This window comes from Suricata suricatta, chromosome 1 (assembly GCF_006229205.1).
Source record: "Suricata suricatta isolate VVHF042 chromosome 1, meerkat_22Aug2017_6uvM2_HiC, whole genome shotgun sequence".
NCBI classification, from domain to species: Eukaryota; Metazoa; Chordata; class Mammalia; order Carnivora; family Herpestidae; genus Suricata; species Suricata suricatta.
Genome location: NC_043700.1, coordinates 118111224 through 118135846, shown reverse-complemented (window position 1 = coordinate 118135846; position 24623 = coordinate 118111224). Strand labels below are relative to the sequence as shown.

The 24623-nt window shown below is 35.4% G+C and overlaps 1 long non-coding RNA gene across 1 annotated transcript; it reads left to right on the top strand.

The window, feature by feature from the left end:
- Positions 1 to 11: 11 nt before the first annotated feature.
- On the top strand, positions 12 to 24398 carry LOC115278460. The gene is made up of 4 exons (XR_003902917.1): positions 12 to 51; positions 2010 to 2114; positions 19544 to 19717; positions 24266 to 24398. It is a non-coding gene; the product is annotated as an uncharacterized LOC115278460 (long non-coding RNA).
- Positions 24399 to 24623: the final 225 nt, after the last annotated feature.

The window sequence follows — 24623 nt, the reverse complement described above, 5'->3', positions numbered from 1 at the left end:
GACACCAAATCTGCCAGCACCTTGAACTTTGAGTTCCTGGTCTCCAGAACGGTGAGAAATGAGAATTCCTCATTTAAGCCAGCCAGTCTATGATATATTTTTTATAGCAGTCTAATGAGTTGAAGACAGGTGTATACATATTTATATATATGAATATATATGTGAATATGTTCCCATATTTTTAAAATTTATAATAGTGTAATGTATTCTTATATAATGATTGATATACTATATTATAGCAATATAAGAAAATATTCCACATTTTAATAATATATGTTTATATACTCAATATACATATTAATACTCTATTAATATGTACATTTATAAGTGCATATATACATGTATGTGTACACATATTTAAGATTATAGGTATTAGATGGAAATGGTACAATGAGGGAGGAACTGACTTGACAGAGGGTGGAAGTGCTATGGTGAGAGTTTTGAGAGGTTGACAGGGGACAGGATAGGTTATCCTGCATAAGAGGAGGGTTGACTCTTTGTAGGAGTAAAGACAGTTCTTCCACGTTCTCAGGAGGGAAAGAGGGACAGGTGGAGAGCCTGGCAGATGTGATGCTGAATGTGGAGGTTATCTTCTGATTGTTCTATTTTCTCAGTGAAATTGAAATCATGGTAGTAACTGGAGGAGAAAATGGGGGAAATTGTGTTAAAGATTTGAAAAGAGAGAAGGGACAAAGTATTGAACTAGAAGAGTATGAGTGTGCATAGATGGGAGAATATAGATAAATTACTGTGCCTTGTCCCTCATGGGGGCAAATTCTGGCAAAATCATGCAAGGAAACATCAGACAAAAAGTTTAGGATGTAGGGGATTCTGTAATCATTGATTGGTACTCTGGACTGATTTCAAGAGTTTGAATAGAAGATGTAGAGAACCTTATGGAATGGAAATTCTGGTGATAAAGAATGATCCGGAACAGTTAGGTTTCTAGTGACATGTTATGGACTAAATAAACAGGGGTGCATCCCCAAATTCATATGTCAAAGTCTCAGCCCATATTGTGACTCTATTTGGATTTGAGGCCATTACGGAAGTAAAGTTAAATGAAGTCATCAGACTGGAGCTCTGATCCATCAGAATTAGCATCCTTATAAGAAGAGACACCAGGATGTTTGCCCTCTCTTATCCCCACCCCCACACACCACGCCCCACTTAGTGAAGGCTGCCATCTACAAGCCAGGAAGGGAGCCCTCACCATGAACTGAATTGGCTGGACCCTTAATCTTGGACTTTCCAGCCTTCAGAACTGTGAGAAATAAATTTCTGTTGTTTAAGCCACCCACACTGAGGTATTTTGTTACAGCGACCCACGAAGATTGATACGTGATCTCTGAAGTAAAAAGGGATGAAGAATGGAATGAGCTTTCGACAGACCATTTCCTTGCAAACTGTATTTTTTGTTCCATAAGAGACTCACTTTATTTTTATTTTTTATTGAAGCACAATTGAAATATTATATTAGCTTCAGGTATACAACATAGGGATTTGATAGTTGTATACGCTATGAAATGCTTATCACAGTAAGTGTAGTTAACTGTCACCACATGAAGTTATAATATTATTGAATATATTCCCCATGTTGAACCTCCCATCCCTATGGCTTATTTATTTTATCACTTGAAGTTTGTTGCTGTTAATCCCCCTTACCTCTTTCTCTTATCCCCCACACTCCCCTGCCCTCCAGCAACCGCTAATTTGTTCTCCATATTTATAAATATGTTTGTCTTTTTACTTGTTGCTGTTCATTTGTTTTGTTTTTTAGATTCCACATACAATTGCAGGTGTTTTGTGAGGCTCTGGGAGAGGCAGGGGTTTTTGAGGAGCAAAGAGTCTTTGTTTCTTAGCTTATTTTTACTCACGTGAATGTGAAAGCAGAAGAGAGCAAGCAGATGTTTTAGGTGCTTCGCTTATTTCCCTTTTGCACTTTCTCTTCTTCTGTATGCTAACCCAACAGACCTCTACTGCAAATGTTTATGACTCTTTGCTTGCAGAGTCTCTGAGCACTGGAAAGCACTTGACCCTGTAGGAGTATGTGAGAAGAACTGGGATGTTCATGTTCCAGGGAACATCTCTAAACCATTAACTAAAAGTGGTTGGTGAGTAAGTCCCTTAACTTGTGTCCCTGAGAGACACAACTCTGAAGACTTTTCTGGGCAGTTTCCCAGAAGCACCCTGTGGGGCTAAGCCACAGTCCCACAAAATAATAACCTGCTCATTATTGCATCTGTACTGGTTTTCTTTTCTTTTCTTTTCTGACTTGTGTATCCAACTCCCACATGGTGCTGCCTGGATCACTACTCAAGTATAACTACTTGCACTTAGGTTCAGTTTCTAGAGAAGCACAATCTGAGACACCATTTTATATTAACTTGTCAGCCACAGAAACTGTTTATCAAACATCAGTGAAAAGTTATGTAAGTTATTGCCTTTTTAATTTAACTCCACCCTGTTTCCCATTTAGATTACAGGCATAGAATATTTTATAATTTCCTTCTTTGGTTAAGATACTATGAGTTTCTCATTAAATGCCATAAAATATATCAGCAAACAAAAAAAGACAGTTATATATCTAGTACAAACAAAAACAAAAAAGAAAATAAGTGTAATTTAGCATGCACTTGCTCCAGATATAATTCATGTTTAGTTTTCACCATAGAAAGTTAATATCGAAGTTATTATCTCACAAACTGAGATACAACTGTGGAAGGATGGGGAAATGGTGGAAATCTTAGGTAAGTTCTCCTGTAAGACAGCTAAACTTCCACGACAAGAGTAAAAGTCAATAGCTGCCTATTGATCTGATCTGATCTGGCCTGAACTGATCAGCCAAGAATGTTTCTTTGTTATTTAAAGTCATGGAGATATATCAGGGGGAAAAAAGAATTTAAAATCACTACCTCTAAGGGTGCTTGGCGGTTCTGTTGGTAGGACATATGACTCTTGATCTTGAGGCTGTGAGTTCAAGCCACATATTGCATGTAGAGGTTACTTAAAAAAAAAATTAAGAATCAATAAAATAAAATGACTACCTCTGAGGAGCAAGGCTGAGAAATAGTGAATGAGCAAAAGGGATGCAGTAATTAATATTTTCTATCAACCTATTAGTATTCTGATTTCTAGAAACTAGGTGTATGTATATTTATGAAACAATTGAAGTACATAACAAAGATTCCACTGACATACATATTTGTATTTTTTAAAAATGTTTTTTTTTAATTTTGAGAGAATAAGAGAGAGAGAGAGAAAGAGAGAGAGAGGAAGTGAGCAGGAAGAGGAAGAGAGAGAATCCCAATCAGATTCCACAATGTCAATTGCAGAGCCTGACGTGGGGCTTGATCTCAAGAACCATGAGATCATGATCTGAGCTGAAACCAAGAGTTGGGCTCTTAACCAACTGAACCACAGAGGTGCAGCGATATATGTGTACGTTTTTGTACTACTTCCATATTTGTACCATGTTATCACAGAGAAGGTGAAGTGTTTTTTAATAAAAATATAGACAGGAGGAGGAAGTAGGAGAGAAGGAAAAAGAGAAGGGAGTCAAGAGGAAGACCTTAAACAAGAATGCATTGTTCTCCTGGAGCTTTTTCATGGCTAGCATTTTTTCAGTTCCTGTGTTTCACAAAATTTATTATTCAGTTGTTATTCTGTTATTCTGTTGTTGAATAGCTTTTACTCTACAGATACTCAGGTAGTTGGTTGGTTCCTTCAGTCAAGGGCAATGTTTTTATTTGCAAAGTAGAGATATCATCAATATTGCTTGGATCAATGACCTCCCTGTTACTTTTTCTCTAATCTTTCTGCTGCAAAAGCAGTTCAAGGACTAAGGAAAGAATTCTGATATTTTCTACATGGTTTTGAAATGTGTGCTTTTGCCTTTTGGGTTATCGTTGGTGTGGTTATCTCATACTATTCTTTTTCTCATGTAAACAATGAAGCCCAGCAATTTCTTTTTCTTCCTTCTTTCCTTCCTTCCTTCCTTTCTCTTTCTTTTTCTCTTTCTTTCTCCCTTTCTTTCTTCCTTCCTTCCTTCCTTCCTTCCTTCCTTCCTTCCTTCCTTCCTTCCTATCTTCCTTTCTTTCTTTCTCTTTCTTTCCTTCTTTCTTCCTTTCTTAGCCACTTAGTATTTCCCAGGTTTTAATATCTCTACTTCCTGTAAGTCTTCTTTCCAATTATTGTTAGATGATGATATATGTGGGAAAAACTTTCATAGTAATCAAGAGAGATTACTGAAGTGCTAATGTCCTCTTATATTAATTAATGTGCTTAGCTTAAGAAATATAAAACTATTCTTTCCATACTTAAGAAATGCTTCAAATATTGTCTACAAAGCAGAATTATTTAATAATAATTTTAGCAGATCTGCAAGTAGGATGTTTCTGTCACCAATGAAGGGTCAGGAAAGACAGGAAAATTGTTCTCCTTTCCTCTCTCTTCTTTCTTTCTTTCTCTCTCTCTTTTTCTTTCTTTTTTCCTTTCTTTCTCTTCCTCCTTCCCTTCCTTCCTTTCTTCCTTCCTTTCTTTCTTTTATTTCTTTCACTACATTTCTTTTTTCTTAATGTTTATTTATTTTTGTGAGAAGGTGAGGGGCAGAGAGAGAGAGAAAATTTCAAGCAGGACCACACTGTCAGCACAGAGCATGACCTGTGGCTTAATCCCATGAATCTGAGACCATGACCTGAACCAGAATTAAGAGTTGGACACTTAAGCAACTGAGCCACCCAGGTGCCCACTTTTCACTTGATTTCTGCATTCAGGGCAAATATAAATGTCAGCATCTTTAAATACATACCAAAAAAGTTAACACACTACAAATAAAATAACACTTCTGTTGATGATAAATATACAAAGGCAACGAAATAAATCATTTTTGTATCTATTTTATGCTTTCTTAAGTTTAAACAGGCATTAGGAGAGGAGATTAGAAAGTTGTTTTTTAAGGGGTGCCTGGGAGGCTCAGTTGGTTAAGCATTCCCCTTCAGCTCAGGTCATGATCCTGTGGTCTGTGAGATCTAGCCCCATGTTGGGCTCTGTGCTGACAGTTCAGAGCCTGGAGCCTGCTTCAGATTCTGTGACCCCTCTCTCTTTGCTCCTACCATGCTCATACTCTGTCTCTCAAAAATGAGTAAACATGAAAAACAGTTTTTAAAAAGGTTTTTTTGAAGGATGAAAGTTATTTTGCTATTTATTTGTGCATATACTTACTTTTCCTATGTGAACATTTCCTTCCTTCCTTCCTCCCTTCCTCCCTTCATTCTTTCTTTCTTTCTTACCATTTTCAGTGCATTTTTAAGTGCAGAATTAACTGTCATTAAGTACATCCATAATGTTGTGCAGCTATCACCATTATTAATATCCAGAACTTTTCTACAATCCCAAACAGAAACTCTGCATCCATTAAATAGTAACTTGAATTTTTTCTGTCAAACTATCAAAAATCCTAATATAAATATGTGGAATTTGGAGAATTTTGAATGTAATCTTCATGAAAAGAAAACCAGAAAAAATAAGTTAATTAAAGCTATGTATATTTTTTTTTCATTTCGCAACTTTCAGAACTGACACAAATATATTCTGGTAGTACAGAAAAACTGTGTTCTGGTTTTTATCTTGTATGTCTATCTTATTAAGAACTTCTCTTAATGGAAATAAGTTGGCTGTACTATTTAGCGATCAGTTTTGCATTCCTGATAATAATTTCCATTTCAGTGGTCTAAGAAGTTCTAGGCAGTCTTAATCAACATTGTTCTCGTGCTTATCAAGTAGATTTATTTTTCTTGACTGACCTTTTCAGGTAGCATTTAGAAGACAGAATGGAGCAAGTGGCAAGTATCATGCAAGAGGACACAGGTATTGAGTGGCAAAGATATTTACACTATCTTCTAATTAGATAAGTCTTTCTCCAGTAAAGATGTGCTTAGCATGATGTTTACTCTATCCAGCCATGCTGAAGGACATGTAGGGTGATGCTTGAATCAGATCCACTCTTGCACAGGAACATTGCATTTTTAAGCAATCTGTGAATGGCCATTTTCCCAAGTAGATTAAGTTAACTATGTATTTACCTGAAGCCAGATGCATGTGATAAGTATTTTCAGAACCAATGTTTTTTTTCCCCATGGAAACAAGTTTATTTTTCCTCAGTCTTATTTGGACTTAATATCTATAAGATCACTGTAGCTACTCTGAACTTTGTTAACTGAGAATGGTTTTATGTTAGTAGACCATGTGGTTGACTATTTCAAGAGAGCTAATGACAAGTGAGACCACTTTACCACTGAAAACTATTTATATACATGAAGATGTTTAGTACCCTAACTTCATTTTAATATTTTTGTCTGAGTGGAAAAACAAAATTCTAATTTCTTGCTATCAGAAAAATCACAAATTATACTCTTGGAGGATAAATGATAAAGGACAATTAGATGGAAAATATTTTCATATGAACCTGAATATTAGATTTAATTACTCATTGATGCAAATATCTATCATATTGTATGTTATACTTATAGTTATTTATATATAAGCACTGTCTGTTTAAGTACATAAGTAGTAAGGCACATTTATATAAACAAATATATTAATAATATATACATGGGAAGCTTTTGTGATTCTGAGAATTTTGTACTTGGTATCTAGAATAGATGCTTTCTTTAAGCTGTATTTATCATTTTTCAGAACCAATGATGTTATGGATAGTACTCTGAGTGCTTGAAAATAAGTCATAGGTAACATCTAATGTGTTGGTTTTATAATACTTTACAATTTATGCTAGATATATTTTATGGATGTTACATAATTTATAATGTAACTCTATCCACATTAAAATAATTAGACATTTTGAGTATGAATACTGTTAATTGAAAATAAAACACAATTGAAAATAAAACACAATTTTTTCTTTTAGTTTTGCATTTTGAAAATGACCAAACAACTCTTGACTTTTGTAGCTCAACACATTAGCATCTATTGTGGTTGAATGAGTACATTCTCAATAAGAAGCAATGAATTATGGAGCCTTTTCAATGGTGACTTACAATAAGCAATAATTCATGAAATTTATTTTCTTTACAATCTGTTTCTCTCCTGTGAAATGTGGGTTGGTTGACATCTCTTACAGCCTGCTTAATCTTCTGTAAATATTTGCAAGTCTGAATTATTGGTATGCGCTTTGATGCTACTCAAGAAGAAGAAAAAGACCTCAAATGACAAGGGGGAAATATGTAAGAAATAAGAGGAAAATAGGTCATTTTGCCTTTATAATACATCTAATGCTTTGTATTTGAAAAGATCTCTCTTGAATATAGATAGAAAATGGTTTTGTTTTTGTTTTTGCTTTTGTTTACTTTAACAAGCCTTTAGAGCCAAATGCACTGTTAGAGAAAAATAAAACCATTACCTTTAGCAAGGATATATTAGCATATTTTGATTTAGTATTTGAGAAAATTGATGAACCAATTGACAAAAGTCAAATTTAGTTTGTGTAATGCAAATATAATTTCCTAAAGAGGAAAAGTTTTGTTTCTCCTTTCATGAGGAACTCAATCTCACTGATCAACCACCCAGTCACAATTGATCATTCCTTCTTGGTAGTAATATCCAGTTTAAGTACACTTGTTAGTTATTACATGCAGTAGTCTATCAGCAATTACATATTCATGGGCCTGGGTTTCTACAAAGAATGCCTTAAGAACACAATCTATATTTGTTCACTACTTTATGCAATACCTATTTTCTTCAGCATGGGGTATTGAGAACTCTCCTAACTGAGTCCCTGACTCTACCCTGCCCTTTTTCAATTGCCTAAAAAGAAAGTTACCAATTCAGGAAATAACAGATGTTGACAAGGATATGGAGAAAATGGAACACTTTTGCACTGTTGTTGGGAATGCAAACTAGTGCAGCCACCCTGGAGAACAGTATGGAGGTTTCTCAAAAAATTAAAGACAGACCTACCCTGTGACCCAGCAATTGCATGACTAGGTATTTCTCCAAAGGTTACAAAAATGCTGACTCAAAAGGGCATGTGAATTCCAATGTCTATAGCAGCATTATCAGTAATAGCCTAATAATGGAAAGAGCCAAAATGTTCATCACCTGACAAATGGATAAAGAAAATATATAATAGAATATCACTAAGCAATCAAAAAGAATGAAATCTTGCCATTTGCAACAGTGTGGATGGGAACTAGAATGTATTAGGCTAAGCGAAATAAGTCAGTCAGAAAAAGACAAATTATCACATGATTTCACTCATATGTGGAATTTAAGGAAAAAACACCAGATGAACATAGGGGGAAGGAAGGAATAATAAGATAAAAACAGAGAGGGAGGGAAACCATAAAAGACTTTTAAATACAGAGAACAAGCTCTGAGTTGCGGGAGGGGCATTGGGCGGGGGATGGGCTAAAGGGGGGATGGGCATTAAGCAGGACATTTGTGGAGATGAGCATTGGTGTTATGTGTAAGTGAGGTATCACCAAATTCTATTCCTGACATCGTTATTACACTGAATGTTAACTAACTTGGATCTTTTTTTAAAGGTCAGATTATGTTACACTCTGCTCAAACTCCTGGCAATGGCTTCTCCTTAAGACTTTTATAAAAGCCACATTCTTCATCAAGCCTTAAAAAGCCCTTTTTGCTGTTGCCTTCCTGTTGCTGTGTTCTCATCTCCTATACTCTGTCTCTTCTTTACCTCGTTCGGCCACCACACTCCTCTTCCAGCTGTTTTGTGAATAAGTCCAGCATACCCTTACCTCGTGGCCTTCTTATGGCTTGTTCTTCCTCCCCAAAAGCACTTACTGCAGGCGTTCATATGGTTAACTCCTTACTTTGCTCGGGTGTCCTGTTTTCAGGGAAGCTTCTCTTGACCACCTCTGGGATTTGCAATTCTACCCCTCACCTTCCTCCCACTCCCCACCTCTCTTGGCCAGTATTTTGATTCTTTAGTAACACTTTTTATCTTTCAATATTCATATGATGGATTCATGCTCACTTTTTTCTGTCTGTTTCCCTTACTAGAAGCAGGCTCTTTTAGTACAGGCATTTTTTTCTTCTTTTTGATCTGTTTTGTTTTCTGGCATATCATCAGCCCTGGTACAGTGAAATGTTTGTTCACTGTCTGACCAACAGAATAAATGAATAGAAGATGTCAAATAATGGTCTAAAAGAAAAAGGAACTAACTAAAAGGGCCAGAAGTTAAGAACTCCACAAAAAGCTCATATCCTTTATAAATATATCAGTAATGATATGAAAAGTCTACTTTTACATGATAATAACCTTAATATCTGTTTAACTTGCGTAATGTCTCTTCTTTCTAATTTGTAATTTTTTTACTTCGACAAGCTACAAATATTCTGTCACATGTGTTGTTTCTTCTCAAGGACAACACAACCTCTCTGAGGAGAACTCAGGCCCCCAATGTAATACTGTTTTTGCCACATCAGAAAATCGTGGGGAAATAAATAACTCCGGTTTCATCATTATGATAGCTAATGGCTTCAGGGATGACCCGAAAGCAGACAATATGGTCCAAACGTCGTCTCCATCTGTGTCTCTCCTGTCAAGGGAAATCGGTTTACATCATTTCTTATTTCTTTCTTGGTCCAAATGACAAGTAACTCATGCAGTGTTCAGCCCTGAACTTCCGTGACTGGTAGAAGATGATGGGCTGTGAATCGATAAGTGAATCTAACTTTCCTTCAGAGCCACCAAACTCGCCGAGCTACTCTGTCTCTGTAAATCGTGCCCTGTGTGTTTGAGTGTATGTGCACAGAAAACATGTGTGTGATTTCCTCTGGAAAACTGTCAGAATCACTTGAAATGTTGTTTTCATCAGGATTCAGAGGAGATTTGGAAAACAGGAAGAGAGTACATAGAAAGAAATGACGGCTTAATGGGCTGTCATAAAGGCATTCTTTCATGAAAAGACCTTAAAGATTTTTCATAGAGCAGATGATTGCCACAAGGAAATTGTGGACAAAGGCAAACCTTGCATAATTTGTATTTCATCCTTTGCTTTAGTGTAAAATTTCAGAGGATTTTCATGCTCCAGTTCTGCCGTTAGATATGTGGCCTGAACTATCTTCAAATAAAATCATCATTATTTCTAGTATCAGCAGCAGCAGAAAAGTAGCTACGTAAGTCCTCAGTTGTATGTGGTTCTGTAAATGCTACAGAGTGGCATGCTCTGCACATTTTAAAAGCTACAATAAGACAGACAGATAAAATTGTACCTGCACATAATACAAAAAATAATAGTGCAAATCATTACTTAAAGCTGGTTTGGAAGTCAGAGTTAAGATTAATTTTTAAAACATCTCTACTAGTAATCTATTTCCATGGGGTTGATGATAACTGAAGGCATAATAAAGTCAAAGTGTTAATGATGTCCAACATGCCTAATAACATCCATTCATTCATACTGGACTGTGATGCATGATTTACATTTGACTTCAATAGAGGAGGGGAAATCGTGATGGAAAGAGGAAAATGGAGACAAAAGAAATTATATTTATGGACTCAATAGTCTTCATTTACGTATAGAGAAATATGGAGTAAAAAATACCTTTATAAAAATGATTAGTTGGAGGGAAGTTGAAAGTGCTGCACTGGGGAAGTAATGATCACACACAGTGATCTTTGTTCAATAATCTGACATGGCTTTTATTCAAATAAATTGTTAGATTAGTAGATGAGTTGGGAGAGAGTATAGGTTTTCTATGATCCACTGAGATAACTCAGTTCCATATTTTATATTATATAGGAAAAAATATGATGTTAATTAAATTTTAGTCTTAGATATCAACCTCTGAAATAATCACCAGGAGTTCCTCTCCTAGGGGATTTGGACGCCAAAGTGGCCTTAAGCCATGTCCATGTGGCTGAGAAGCCCTAGTACTACAAACATGTCTGAGGACTAAATAGACATTTGACTGTCATGGATATGAATTCCATGACCTGTTTTGACAATTCCGAATTTAAATATGGGAAATATAGACATGTAGTATTTAAATGATGTATCCCTGGTCACAGATCCAGTCAGTGACAGAGTACTTTTCAAATATTCATTAGGTTAAATCGCCTCAGATGAGCACACACATTTTTGAGACCTTTAGCTAATGACAAAGGAGCTTTTAAATAATCTGGTGTCACCCATTGTCTTGGTCACAGCTCTGGGTTTCTTAACACAATACCATGTACTGGATGGTATAAACAACAGGAATGTATTTACTCAGAGTTCTGAAGTTTGGAAATCTGAGATCAGGAGGCCAAGTTGGTTGTGTTCTAGTGAGAGCTCTCTCCTTGCCTTGAGGAGGGTCTTTCTGATTGTGTCCTAACATGGATAGAGGGAAGTTTTTTTCCTCTCTTCCTCTACTTAGAAGGCCATGGCACTCCTTTTGGATTAGGGCCTCACCCTTATGACCTTGGTTAACCTAACTATCTCCTAAAGCCCCCGTAACTGATATGGGGCATTGCAAGCTATGTCTCCCATATGTGAATTTGGTGGAGGGAGCACATTTCAGTCCACAGCACTCTTTAACTTCTATAACTTTTATCACATTACATTTCATACAAATTTAGTCAAAACTCCATCTCACAAAGTTTATAGAGACACTTAGGTTAAATGTACATTTTCTTTCAGAGCTTAAATTCAGATTTTCTATAAACTATGTTGTCAGAAAGAGAGTAGAAGTCTCAGGTGATATTTTTTGTTTATTGCTTTCTTTGTTTCATTTTGTTTTTTCCAGAGGTGGTCATAGTTGTTATTTATAGCAATTTTTAGAACCATTGAAACCTGTAATTCATGAATTTATTTGGTAGTTGCAAATATATATGTATACTTGGCTTTGTATACATATATATATATATATAGTGCAAATTCTTACATATAACAGGGTCAGAAGGCAGAGTTAAGATTAATTTTTAAAGTATATTACATTGTGTAGTGATATATTTGTATAAGGCTGATGATAACTAAAGTCATAATAACTCAAAGTGTCTAATAATGCAAAGTATATAATAATTTTCAATATGCCTAAAATATCCATTCATTTATACTGTTCTGTTGATACATGATTTAAATTTGACTTCAACAGAGAAAGTAAAGACAGTTATTGAAATACACACACACACACACACACACACACACACACACAGCTTTGTATAGTCTTTGGCTTGGACCTTTATTTTTAGCGACAGTAGATTTCTATATATATGGTGGTAGGACATTTTATTTCTCTAGGTTAGGTATGAAAACAAATCACAAAATATTAATATTGAGATAGGAGATGCAATTACTTTCCCATCTGAATTAATACTGCTAGCATACATGAATCAGATCCCAGAAACTTGTATTTTGTAATGTTCTTTCTGCTGAATAAAAAATTTAGAGTAAATTTGGTACTCTTTCTGTATAGAAGTGGCAAGAATTCTAATATATGGATTTCATTAGATGTGCATTCATAATTCCTTTTATGATGCAAACAATTGCAAGAAAACAATATGCTGTCTTATTTCCAACCTAACTGGAAATCTATGGAGGAATTATAAGAGCACAGAGTTGACCTATTTAACAGGGTGATATTAAGGCTTATAGTTATAACATGAATATGCTCAGGGCATTTTTGTCTGTTATAAAAAATTGAAATTTAATAAGGTGAAAACATTTGCACTGTTATTCTTAATAAGAACAATAATTATTGTAGTGCTAATAAATGTATGATAAGATTAAAAACAGAATGAACAGACCATCCAATGGGTGTTTAAAGCTTTGTTAATGTTCATTCAAGTACAAATCAAAATCCAGTAATAAAAGATAAAGTAACTAGGTTAGCTATGATAAACAAGGAACAATAGACACTGTTTTTCATTCAGCTGGGTTTGGCTTTTGATCAAAGGCAGCCTTGAAAGAAACAAGCTGAAGTGCAAGGAATCTCCAAATACATTTCAAAGATTATGTTTGTCTATCAAGGAACAGAATGGTGCTGTCATAGGTTTGTCAAAATAAATACAGAAATACTATACCATTACTCTCTCTGTCTTCCTGGTGCATTTCAACTGCCCATCAGTGGAAATAATTTTCCTGTTTCCAGATACTTAAAGTTTCTCGTATGCTTTCTTTACAGATGTTGTCCGACATAGAATATGTTTATAGAAATAGACTCATTACTGCTAACTACTGACTAGAAATGACCATTTTTCTGAAAACTTGCTTTTGTCATTCTTTCTGAGATTCTCTTAGAATTCTCACTTAAAAAATTAGAGAACATCAGAAAGTTGCAATGTGTACACTTTTAAAAATGAGATATATATATGTATATATATATATGCCTTCAAATTCATCAATAAAGCTTATTTTCAATGAAAGAATGAGATTTAAACAGACCCAAAGAGATCCACTAAAAATGTAAAAATCAATTTTCTAATAAAGCAGTTTACAATTATTTTTAAAATAAATTTTGAATAAATACTTTTAAACACTGGTTAAACATTTACTGCATATGCATCATATTTGAATTGAGTTGCATACATGCATATCATTTCTATTTTGGTGTTTAAAATTTTTGGATCAACCAAACGCAACCAAAACTCATTTAACTTCTTTATAGCAACATTTAGATGTATCACACAGCTTTTTCTCAAGTAACTTCAGTATCCTTTTTAGCTCTTCAATACCCCACCAAAATACTTTAAGTCTTGATATAAAGTTAATTGACTGTTTAAGTAAATTATCTTCTTCTCTGAAAAATGTCATTCTTCTCAAATTTGACTTCCACTTCCGGAATAACGGGCCAGATAGATCCTTTTACTTGAAACCACCAAAGCACAGAATAAGTGAAACAAAGGTTGGCCATTCAATGGCCGTGGGTGGTATAGTGCAGAGGCCTGACTGAGAGAGCTCAGAAGCAAACCAGGGGAGCCATATGATTGCCTCAATTTACTGTCTTGAAAGAGTTTTCAAGTTGTTGTTCAGGAAAAAGCAACCCCAGCAGAGTCTAGAAGAGCTGAGACTTCCAGGAAGAGAGAGTGTTTGGAAAGACTAAGACAACTGAAGTTCTCCAGATAGAAGAGAGAGGCACAAAAAGAGAACACTGGAGATTCACAGAGGATCTTTCTTGATTATTCAGCTGAATATTGCTGAAGGCATGTGTATGAGAAATGGACTTTAGGCAGGCAAGAACCAACTGATGAAATTAGATATGACCATGCTCAGCAGGCACACAGGGCCAGCAATAGTGTCTATTCCTACCAGCCAGACTAAAACCTTCACAGTTCATAGGGAATAGGATAGAGTCCCCAGAGTAATCAATATAGGTCTGTCCCACCTAGAAAATGAAAAAACAAGACCCAAAGTATCAAACTCTTAAGTAAATTAACTGTATCCACAGAGGGGAGAAAGCTCTAGTATATTTATAGGAATGCAAAAATATCCAGTCAGAAAGGTAAAAATTTACAATATTTGACTTCCATCAACTTGACATGTAAAGGAGCAGGGAAATAATATACATAATGGGAAAAATCAAAACAGACTCAGAACTGACAAATATTTTAGAATTGGCTGACCTTTGTCAGTTACAATCACCAGACAAAAACATAACAGCTCTTTTAATGGTACTCCACATTTTTAGAAAGTTAAGTAGGGACACAGAAGTATAACATACCCAAATCCAAATTCTAAAAATGAAAACTACCATATATTTTGTGAAAATTACATGTGTTGGGATTAAAAAGAAAATATATACTACAGAATAAATGATTAGTGAGCTGAAAACAGATCAGTAGGACCTTTCAAAATCGAAACACAGAGAGAAATAACAATTAAAAAGTAAACAGAGAGAGGCACCTGGGTGGCTCAGTCGGTTGAGCGTCCAGCTTCGGCTCAGGTCATGATCTCACGGTTCATGGGTTCAAGCCCTGCGTCTAGCTCTGTGCTGACAGCTAGCTCAGAGCCTAGAGCCTGCTTCAGATTCTGTGTGTGTGTCTCTCTCTGCTCCTCCCCTGCTCACACTGTCTCTCAAAAATAATTAAAAACCATAAAAAATTTTTTAAAAGGTGTACAATTCTTGATTTTGGCTCAGGTCATGATCTCACAGTTTGTGAGTTCTAGCCCCACATCAGGCTCTGAGCTGACAGTGGGGTGTCTGCTTGGACTTCTCTCTTCTCCTTTTCTCTCTCTGCCTGTCTCTGTCTCTTCTCTCTCTCTCTTTCTCTGTCTCTCTCTCTCTCTCCCTCCCCCTCTCAAATAAACTAAAAAAATAAACAGAGCACCAGTGAGTTGTGGGTGATTTAAGTGACCAAGTATGTGTGGCTGGGGTGCCTGATGAGAGATAAAGGTGAGGAGCAGACACAGCTTTTGAAGAAATATTGACCATTTTCCAAGTTTCATGACAACTATAAACCCAGAGTTCCAAGAAGATCAACAAGATTTGTAAAACCACAGTAATAATACAGTGTGTCATTGTCAAAAAGATAGACAAATGGATAAAATAAACAGAATAGAGAGGAGCAGATTATAAAATGTTATGGTAACACTTTTGGAAATGATGGTACCTTTATTATCTCTATTTGTTTTATGGATGTAGATAAAATCTCATGGGTATATTTACTTATTAAAATGTATCTCAATGTACACATTTAGTATATACTAGTTATTTTATGACAATTAAATATTGCTAAACTTACTAAAAAATAAGATGCATCCTTGAGTACAAAACACTCTTAATATAAGATTAGGGTGATTTCAGAAATAAGGAAAAACATTCCTACTGCTTTATAATTTAGTTCTCAAGAAGTTAAAATTACCTTAAAATATATTTATATTTAAATTGTGGGAGGTTTCACACATGGGAAATAGCCTATTCTTGTGTTTTAGGCAATGTGCAAAGACAATTGGGGTACGCAAAAACCATGGATATGCTTGCTCCCTTAGCATCTACCAACGTAACTGTGACCCCCTTGTTACAGGCACTATTTTTATTTTGTATTGCTTTGTACATAAACACATATATATGGAATACATATACATATGTTCTTTTATTCAGTCAAATACCAGAGGATGGCATATTCTGATTTTATTTAGTCTATTAGAATAACATCTTTACCTGCTCACTGAGACATTTATAAAAAATTTTTTAATGTTTAATTTTTGAGAGAGACAGAGATGAGAGGGAGCAGGGGAGGGGCAGAGAGAGAGGGAGACACATAATCTGAAACAAGCTCCAGGCTCTGGGCTGCCAGCAAAAAGTCCAATGTGGGGCTCGAACTCACATACTGTGAGATCATGACCTGAGCCAAAGTCAGACACCCAACTGACTGAGCCACCCAGTCACCCCTGAAACATTCTTATTAAACTCTACTTCTACCAAAAAAGGACTTTGTTTGTTATCAAATGAGCTAATACCACGTACATTCAAGGTTGGTAAAGTCTGTAGTTTTACTCATGTGACCCCTCTAATCCTGAGTCTTTCCTCATTTCTATGATAATCTGTTAGTATCTTTTTTTCCATAATTTGAGGAACTTCATTTACACATTTTAATTTTCTGATTTTAAAGAGAAATTGAAAAATATTATGCATATTAATAGTAAATGGAACAAATATGGTTTATATCTAAGTCGAAACCTAAATATGCAAAAATACCAGGCTCAGAGTAAGAAAGACTCCAAATAGATATTTCTCACTTTTCTCCAAACTTCCCAGGCTCATTCTTCCATAATAAATGATCCCAAACCTTATAAATATTTCTATCTCCTATGGAGACCTATTGTGAGTACTATTTGTTTCTAAGTATCAGGTATTTAACCCACAGCATGCCATTTGATTCATTTATTTCACTGAAAGTTGGTTCATTTTGCGATTAGAATTATTATACAACTTAAATGTCAACTTTTCTGAAAGACATTTATCATCTCCAAAAAAGATAACATTTACAAATAAATGGATTATGAAAAGAAATACAAGGTTTTGAAATGAATGACAGAAACTCTGGTTAGTGGGAAGTCAAATTAAAAAAGAAAGACAGAGATCATACATAGCTCTTATCTGTGGAGTACTTTGGTATGTACCAAGCACTTTCACATATATTATCTCATTTAATCTTCACAACACAGCGATATGTTGAATCTGATTTGGGTAACAGGAAGTTGTTTTTCAGAGAAATACATTTATGTTTTCACTATTGACACTATGCTTATTCCACAAAGGATTTAGAAAGACAAGTAAAGGGGCGCCTGGGTGGCTCAGTCGGTTAAGTGTCCGGCTTCAGCTCAGGTCATGATCTCACAGTTCGTGAGTTCTAGGCCCACATTGGGCTCTGTGCCGACAGCTCAGAACCTGGAACCTGCTTCGGATTCTGTGTCTCCCTCTCTCTGACCCTCCCCTGCTCGTGCTATCTCTCTCTGTCTCTCAAAATTAAACAAAAAACATAATTAAAAAATTTTAGAATGACAAGTAAAATGATTTGCTGAAACCTGACAAATAAGTGGTAAAGCTGGGATTTCGAGCCATGCTTTCTGAGTCCAATTCATTGTATGAGGTTGACAAAGCATATAGAGATGTCTGCTTTGAATAATGCATCACTTCCCAATGACGAACCATGGCGTTTTGGGCTTTTGGTGCATTTAACTGTGTGAGGAAGTTGATGATCAGTGCGCTCTATGAATCACTCAGGGAGCAAGTACAGCTTGATATGGCTAATTTGGACCCGTGGGAGAACAAGGAAGTTAGTAGAACTGGGAAGAGGGCATAATCAAAGAAGGGTGATCAACTCCATTACACTTAGCATGTGCTGAGTCCCTGAAGTTTTATAAGATATCAAGTTTTATTTTTTAATGATGATGAAATTTATTAGTGCACAGCATGTTAGTTTCTTTCCTCTTCAAAATAAGATGAGCACTACTACCTAGTCCCATCAAAATACTTGTCAAATCTATCTAATCACAGAAAATATTTACCATTACCTCTCCTGGAGAACAGGTGGTGGTCAAGTCAACAAAGCTAAAAATTAAACAAACATCACTTAAAATGAGAAAGAATTATCTATTCGATAAATGAAACATTGGGTTGGAAATAGACCCTTGCCTCCAGACACCGTGGATCTCTTCCAATTGAATTCCCTTAACTTTCTCTAAAAAATAGCCAGCATCCTGAATTCGAGTTCAGGATCATTTCTTTGTTACTTATATTGTTGCCCTTTCATTTTGTAGATAAGTAATGTTTCTCTGGAATACCTTCTTTAAAAGACACATTTTCCAGAGGGAAATGTGAATGCAATGCATTGACTGTTTTATCAAATCATACATTTAAAAAATTTATTGTAACATGCAAAAGGAAAATCTGAAGTGAAAAATGAAGTAGGATTACTTCAGCCAAGAAGTCACGGTGTAAATTTATTCTTTTAATTTTTAATGTTAAAAAGTGAAGCTATTCATGAAATAATTGTTATTTCCCTTTGGGGGTGCCATTTTGAAATTCACAACTTTACTGAAACATGAATAATTGAATGTTAGACTTGTTGCAGATCTCAACCAAATGTGCTCTTCTGCCCAAAGTTCTGACAAAGCTCAAATCCTGACCTCTTCTAATGAGAGCTCATTACTTTATTATACAAGTTAACTTGAAGATAAGCTAGGAAGAATCCAGAAAACTTTATTCAATTGACCATTTATGAACAAATACTGCAGAAAAATCATTGTCTATACAAAATATAATTGTTTTATTAAAGTATTTTTGGTTTTTGAAAATTCTTACTCCTTAAGCAGATCCATAGAGTGCATTTAAAAATTAAATTATAATGGTATATTCCATTTTCTTTAGTTGTTAGTACATGAATGCAATCGTAAAAATGTTTCTATATAGTCTTCTCACTTTATATCTATATACTAAACACTGATACTAATTGCAGTTCAATCAAAAATAGTTTATTTCTCACCTAATGATAATAACAGTAATTATACTGGGGAAAGGCAAGGTGAAGATGCCCTCTGGATAGCCTCAATAAGAAAACCAAGATGCAGAGAATCATTCTTGAACTAATTGAAAAATAAGTACTTCAGAATGTGTTTTTCCAGCCCAGAATATGCAAAGTCATCACATACATAGAGAGCACAAAAAAATGTTCTTTTTGGGTCTGAGAGTGTAATCGTAGAAAAGATATAATGATTAGTTGTCCTATATTTGCTCCTATCTACTGCAATTATACAGAAGTACACTGAGGACTTCCTAGGAAGCAGAGGCCATGGCATTTCAATATCATCACTACCTAAATCTCTTACCATCCTATACATTTATACAGAGTTCTTTCTGTAAGAAAGACAGAGGTGGGATAAGATTATAAAGCTATAATGCTACAATGTGAAGCTAATAATTCTTTTTATTGATTTTAACAAAATTTTAAATTAAAATTTCAAGGAGACAAAAGGACCTTGAACTACTGGGTTCAGGTAATTTATTACCAAATTTGGGAGGTTAAGAAAATCCAAGGTTGATATCTAAATGCTTTATATTTTTTCTTTGGTTTTAGCCAATCTGAAAATCTTATTGATCATTTCCCACATCCTGATGTAAATCATGGCTAAGGAGCTTAAATCAATGGGGCAGCAGAACCTTGACCAAAGGAGCCAGGTGTGGTGTAAGGACAACGGTTAAATAAGCACAGAGTAAAAGCATTTTGAGAAATGGCACAAGTGTTTGACAGGTAACAAAGCTACTGGAATACCATGCCTCCACTATTTTTCTAACTCTGTCATGTGGGTCAGGAAGAGGTCGCTACAATGCATGGTGCCAGGATTTCCTTCATCACCGTGGGATGGGGAGAAGTTACAGGAGCATCACAGGATTCTGCTTATAATGGACACTTCTTCATTATTCATATGGGATTGTTCATTGGCTCTCAGGATGCCACAATCTCCTGGCTTTCATCTAACTCACCAGACCTTCCTGCTTAGCTACTGCTGTCCTTCCTCCTCCTTCAGACTTTCAGTGCTACAGGGGCCCACACCTCAGTCCTGCTCCTTCCCTTTTATCCATTTACATTCAGCTCATCATCCATGCGTTCATCTAATTCCATATCTTTAAACCATATTATATATGTTGATGACATGTTATTTGTCTTTTTATTTTATTTTTTGCCTCTCAACTCTCTCTCCTCAACTATAGACTCATATATGCACTGATTTTTTTCTATTACTCCTATTCTAATTCAAAGCATATCATTGTTCTTCTGGATTACATAGTAGATTTCTAGCAGCTGTCCTTGATTTGACTCCGATACCCAACCTGAGGACCCCACTCTATCTTTCACTCAAGAAGCCAGAGTGATCTTTTAAATGCATTAGTCAGTTGATGCTTCTTTTTCGTTCAAAACCCTACAGTGGTTCCCCCCATTTTACTCACTGCAGAAACTAGATTCCTCATGATAGCCTTCAAGGTCCCGCTCACCATGGCCTTTTTGAACTGTGGCTCCTACTTCCTCTCCTCTCTCATTTCATTCTAGAAGAATAGTGTCCATACAGTGTTAGGCATATGTCAGCTAAGCTTTTGCTGGCAGGCCTCTCTTCCAGCTTTCAGTCTGGAACATTTTTCTGTAGGATATCTTTTTGAGTTTGGGCTCAGTCTTTCATCTCCATCACATTCATCACAAAGGTTACCCTCCTTCAAAACTCAATTTTATATCTTATTCAGTATTACAATCACCCCATCGATCATCATTTTTTTCTCATGTTTTAATTTTTTCCTAGAAATATATCTTTTTATATACAGTGCAATTTACCTTCCAATGATGTTTATGGTTCAACATCTGTCACCCACCACTACAATATAAGCCAACCAAAAACAAGTTATTATTTTTTTTCAGTGATATCAAGGGACTAGAACACTACCTTGTTCATAGTAGACATCCATCAATATTTGTTAAATGAATAAAATTGGACAGAAAAAAGAGAAGTGGAATATTAGTATATTTATGAAAGCTCTCCTACATCAGCAAGAGGGTATTGCAGATAATTTTCATACAGGAGAAATATCACCACTTCAACATTTGTGCAGTTGCAGTTCTAGAAACAAAAATAGCTCTACTAATTTTAATACAGTTGATAAAGACTGTAATTCAGAGAAAAGGTTACATTTTCAAAGAATATATTTCGGGCACTTACAGAGATCAAGAATTTGCATCTTAGCCATAGGATCTAAGTGGGACACAGAAGTGGAAATGTGTGGAGTACAGAACGAGATAAAAACAGAAAGAAGCAGATAGAACATCACACTTCTGATGAAAAAGAAGAGCATATGTCCTAGAATTATAACAGAGATGGCTATAGCTAATCTCCAATAACGGATAGCCTACTGATGTATTTGAGAGGCAGTACATGAAGAGCCATAATCTGGATCCAGTCTGCTGGCCCAGCTGCTTATGAGTTCTGTGATCTCAGCAAGTCATTTCACCTCTCTGTGTTTTAGGTTTCTCATCTCTTCCACAAAGGTAGTAATAAAACATGAACCTCAGAGAGATGTAACTAGGATTAGAAGAGTCTATATGTGTCGAACACTTAGGATAGGATCTGGCACATAGTGAAAGCCATATAACATGAATGATTAGCAGTAGTAGCAGTAATAGATACCTGCTGTCCTGATGTATGATATAATGACATCCAAAATGGTAGCTCCTGGCAGCTATGCACATACTTCTAGACAGACTCACATATTCCGTGGTAATCAAAGCTGATTTCCACATGTCCCAGTGAGAGACAGTGTTAAAGTAAGCACTGTGAAAAAATAAACCTGAGAAACAGTATATACTCTATGTACATCTTTTGGAGATTCATTTCCACAAAGATCTGCTTTGTTCTGTACTAAAAAATATATAATTTTTCAGCAATTTTACACAAGTATTTCTTCATGGAGATTTTAGTTATAAAATATCTACTAACAATTTATATTTGTTTAATAGAGAATTGACACATGTATATTGGTACTCATAACGCTGACTTTCTTATATCTAATTCCCACTCTTGTGATATTACCTTGCTAATGGACAACTTTCTGAATTTGTCAGTGTTGTTATCTGAATCATATATAAGTGCTTGATTCATTATATTAATCTCTTCAATGTGGTTTCACTAAAAAAAACAAGTGTTAATCAAAATATTTTTACACAACAATAATTACAAATAAAATTCTGTTGCAATGATAAAAATTCCAAATAACACTAAAGCATGAAGACAAAATATTATGTTTGTACATAGGATTAATTTGAAGCTCAATGTTAATTCAAATAAATGTAGCCAATCTGATTATATCTATATCTATATATATAGATTATATCAATCAATCTAATATATAGATTAAGATTATAAGATATAGATTATATCTATCTATCTAATAAAACATTAATACATACATTTAAAATGTATACCAAAATTCTGAGATGTAGAAGAATAAATGAAAAACATTTTATTGCAAATGAGACCAATTCTATTCATCTTATTTGATAAACTCCCTCTTTTCTAATGCTATTTAAATTCTGGTTTCTCTAGTGTTCATTAGACAGTATTCATACATCTACAAAAAGTTATACTTTCTCCAAAGCTAAGATTTTGAAAATAGTAAAAATGTTGACATACATCTTATGACAAAAACAACTTTTTTTCTTTCAAACCAGTTGAAATCAAATGAGAAGTGGAATAATTGAATAGTGTTCATAATTAAATACCTTAATTTTCCTTGTGCATTTGACTTAAGTTCATTAATACCATAAAATATTTCCAGTATAAGTTTCATTCAATTACATTATATATTTAAGGTTTTTACATGCATATATCACAACTATTTTCCCCCCAAAATAGAGCTACTGTTAATAATAAGGATTCAGAATCTCTTCTTGTAATGCCCCAGTCATGATTTCAAGGAAATTCTGTGCTTTGTTTTCTGTGCTCTGTTATGAGACCACAGGGAACTATAGTTGCACAAAAAAGATCAATTAAGAGACAGATGATTCTTTCTGATATTTTGGGAACATGGTCTCTACATGATTTTTAATTCTGTTTTTTAATCAGTCTTCAGAGAACATTCCATTTAGATTTACTTTTGTTGCAGCCATGAAAATATGCCACTCAGCTCGCCTGCTGTGAGGGGTATGATGGGCTGACTATGGGTCCCAGCTGCTGCCTGTCTGGATCCACCATTTCATTTCTTGCCAAGTTCTGCTTCCCATGGCCTGCTTCCAGCCAATGACTAAATATGCACTGGTGTGATGCAGGCCTATCAAGTGAGATGCAGGACTCTGGCCAATGACTTTGGCTGGAAGCCTTCCTACGGGTTTGACCAAAGCTTTCTCACCGCTGTCCTGGAGTCCGAGACTCTCCCTGCCCAATCCTCCTTCCTGCCCTCTCTCAATTCACAGGCATCAGACCTACTCTGTGGCGGAAGCCTCCCGGAGCTTTCTCCTGTTCAGTTCCCAGTCAAGGTTTGGTGTACTTAATCCCCACTTGGCATTTGTTTCTTGGCAGACCCAAACGAGTGTACATCTCAAGTAAAGTTGCCCATACTGTCACAGGAAGACAGCTAACTGGAAGTAGAGTAAATGCATGTGAAGAGAAAATTGGTATAATATTTTGTCAGGGTGATTCAACACTTTCATATTTTTATCAGTTCAATCATTCATTCATTTGACTTTTCTTGAAAGACTACAATATATAGGAAATCTTCAAATATTTTTGTTTTATGCTTTATTTATATTTGAGAGAGAGAGAGATCACGAGTGGGAGAAGGTCAGAGAGAGAGGGAGAGAGAGAGAGAGAGAGAGAAGGGGAGACACAGAATCAGAGGGAGGCTCCAGGCTTTGAGCTGTCAGCAGAGAGCCAGATTCAGGGCTTGAACTCACAAGCTGTGAGATCATGACCTGGGCTGAGGTCGGATACTTAGCCGACTGAGCCACCCTGGCGCTCCAGGAAATCTTTAAGAGATAGGATCAAAAATAAAAATCCTATGCTTTTCTTTACTGTCTTTTCTCTCTGGTGTTAATATAATTCTTCTCTATTCTAACATTATGATTCATCAATATTGAGCTGTCTCCCAGAACATGTTGTAGTATCTCATTCCTGCATACTCAACTTTTGTTGGAAAAGTTGGAAAAGTCCAACTTTTCCTCTGCTTAGAAGGTCTCTTTCTACTCTCTTCTGCTCACTTAAATGTGTTATATTTCCCAGCCTCCACCTGCTTAACAAATACCTTCCTATTTACCATCTAGGTTTCCTCTCAGATTTGACCATCACTGTGAAGATTTCTATGATGCTTTAAAATGGATTCAAACGCTCCCGGATTTGCCAAGTATCTAGCATGTAAACGAGTAGTCCAGCAAAAATGAATCATTAAATGCTAACCAGAACATAAATTGGAATACGGTTGTTTTCAATATTTCACATCATGTCTCTTATTGTTATTGTTGCTCTACAGTTCTTTTTATAAAATATATTTAAACATATTCTTGCAACTACAGATGCTCTTTTCCCTATATTTCCAATGCACTTTAATGAGCAAATAAGATCCCATTTAATGAGGGAGATGTATACATGCACAGATAGTTTTAATTCACTTACACAAATTCT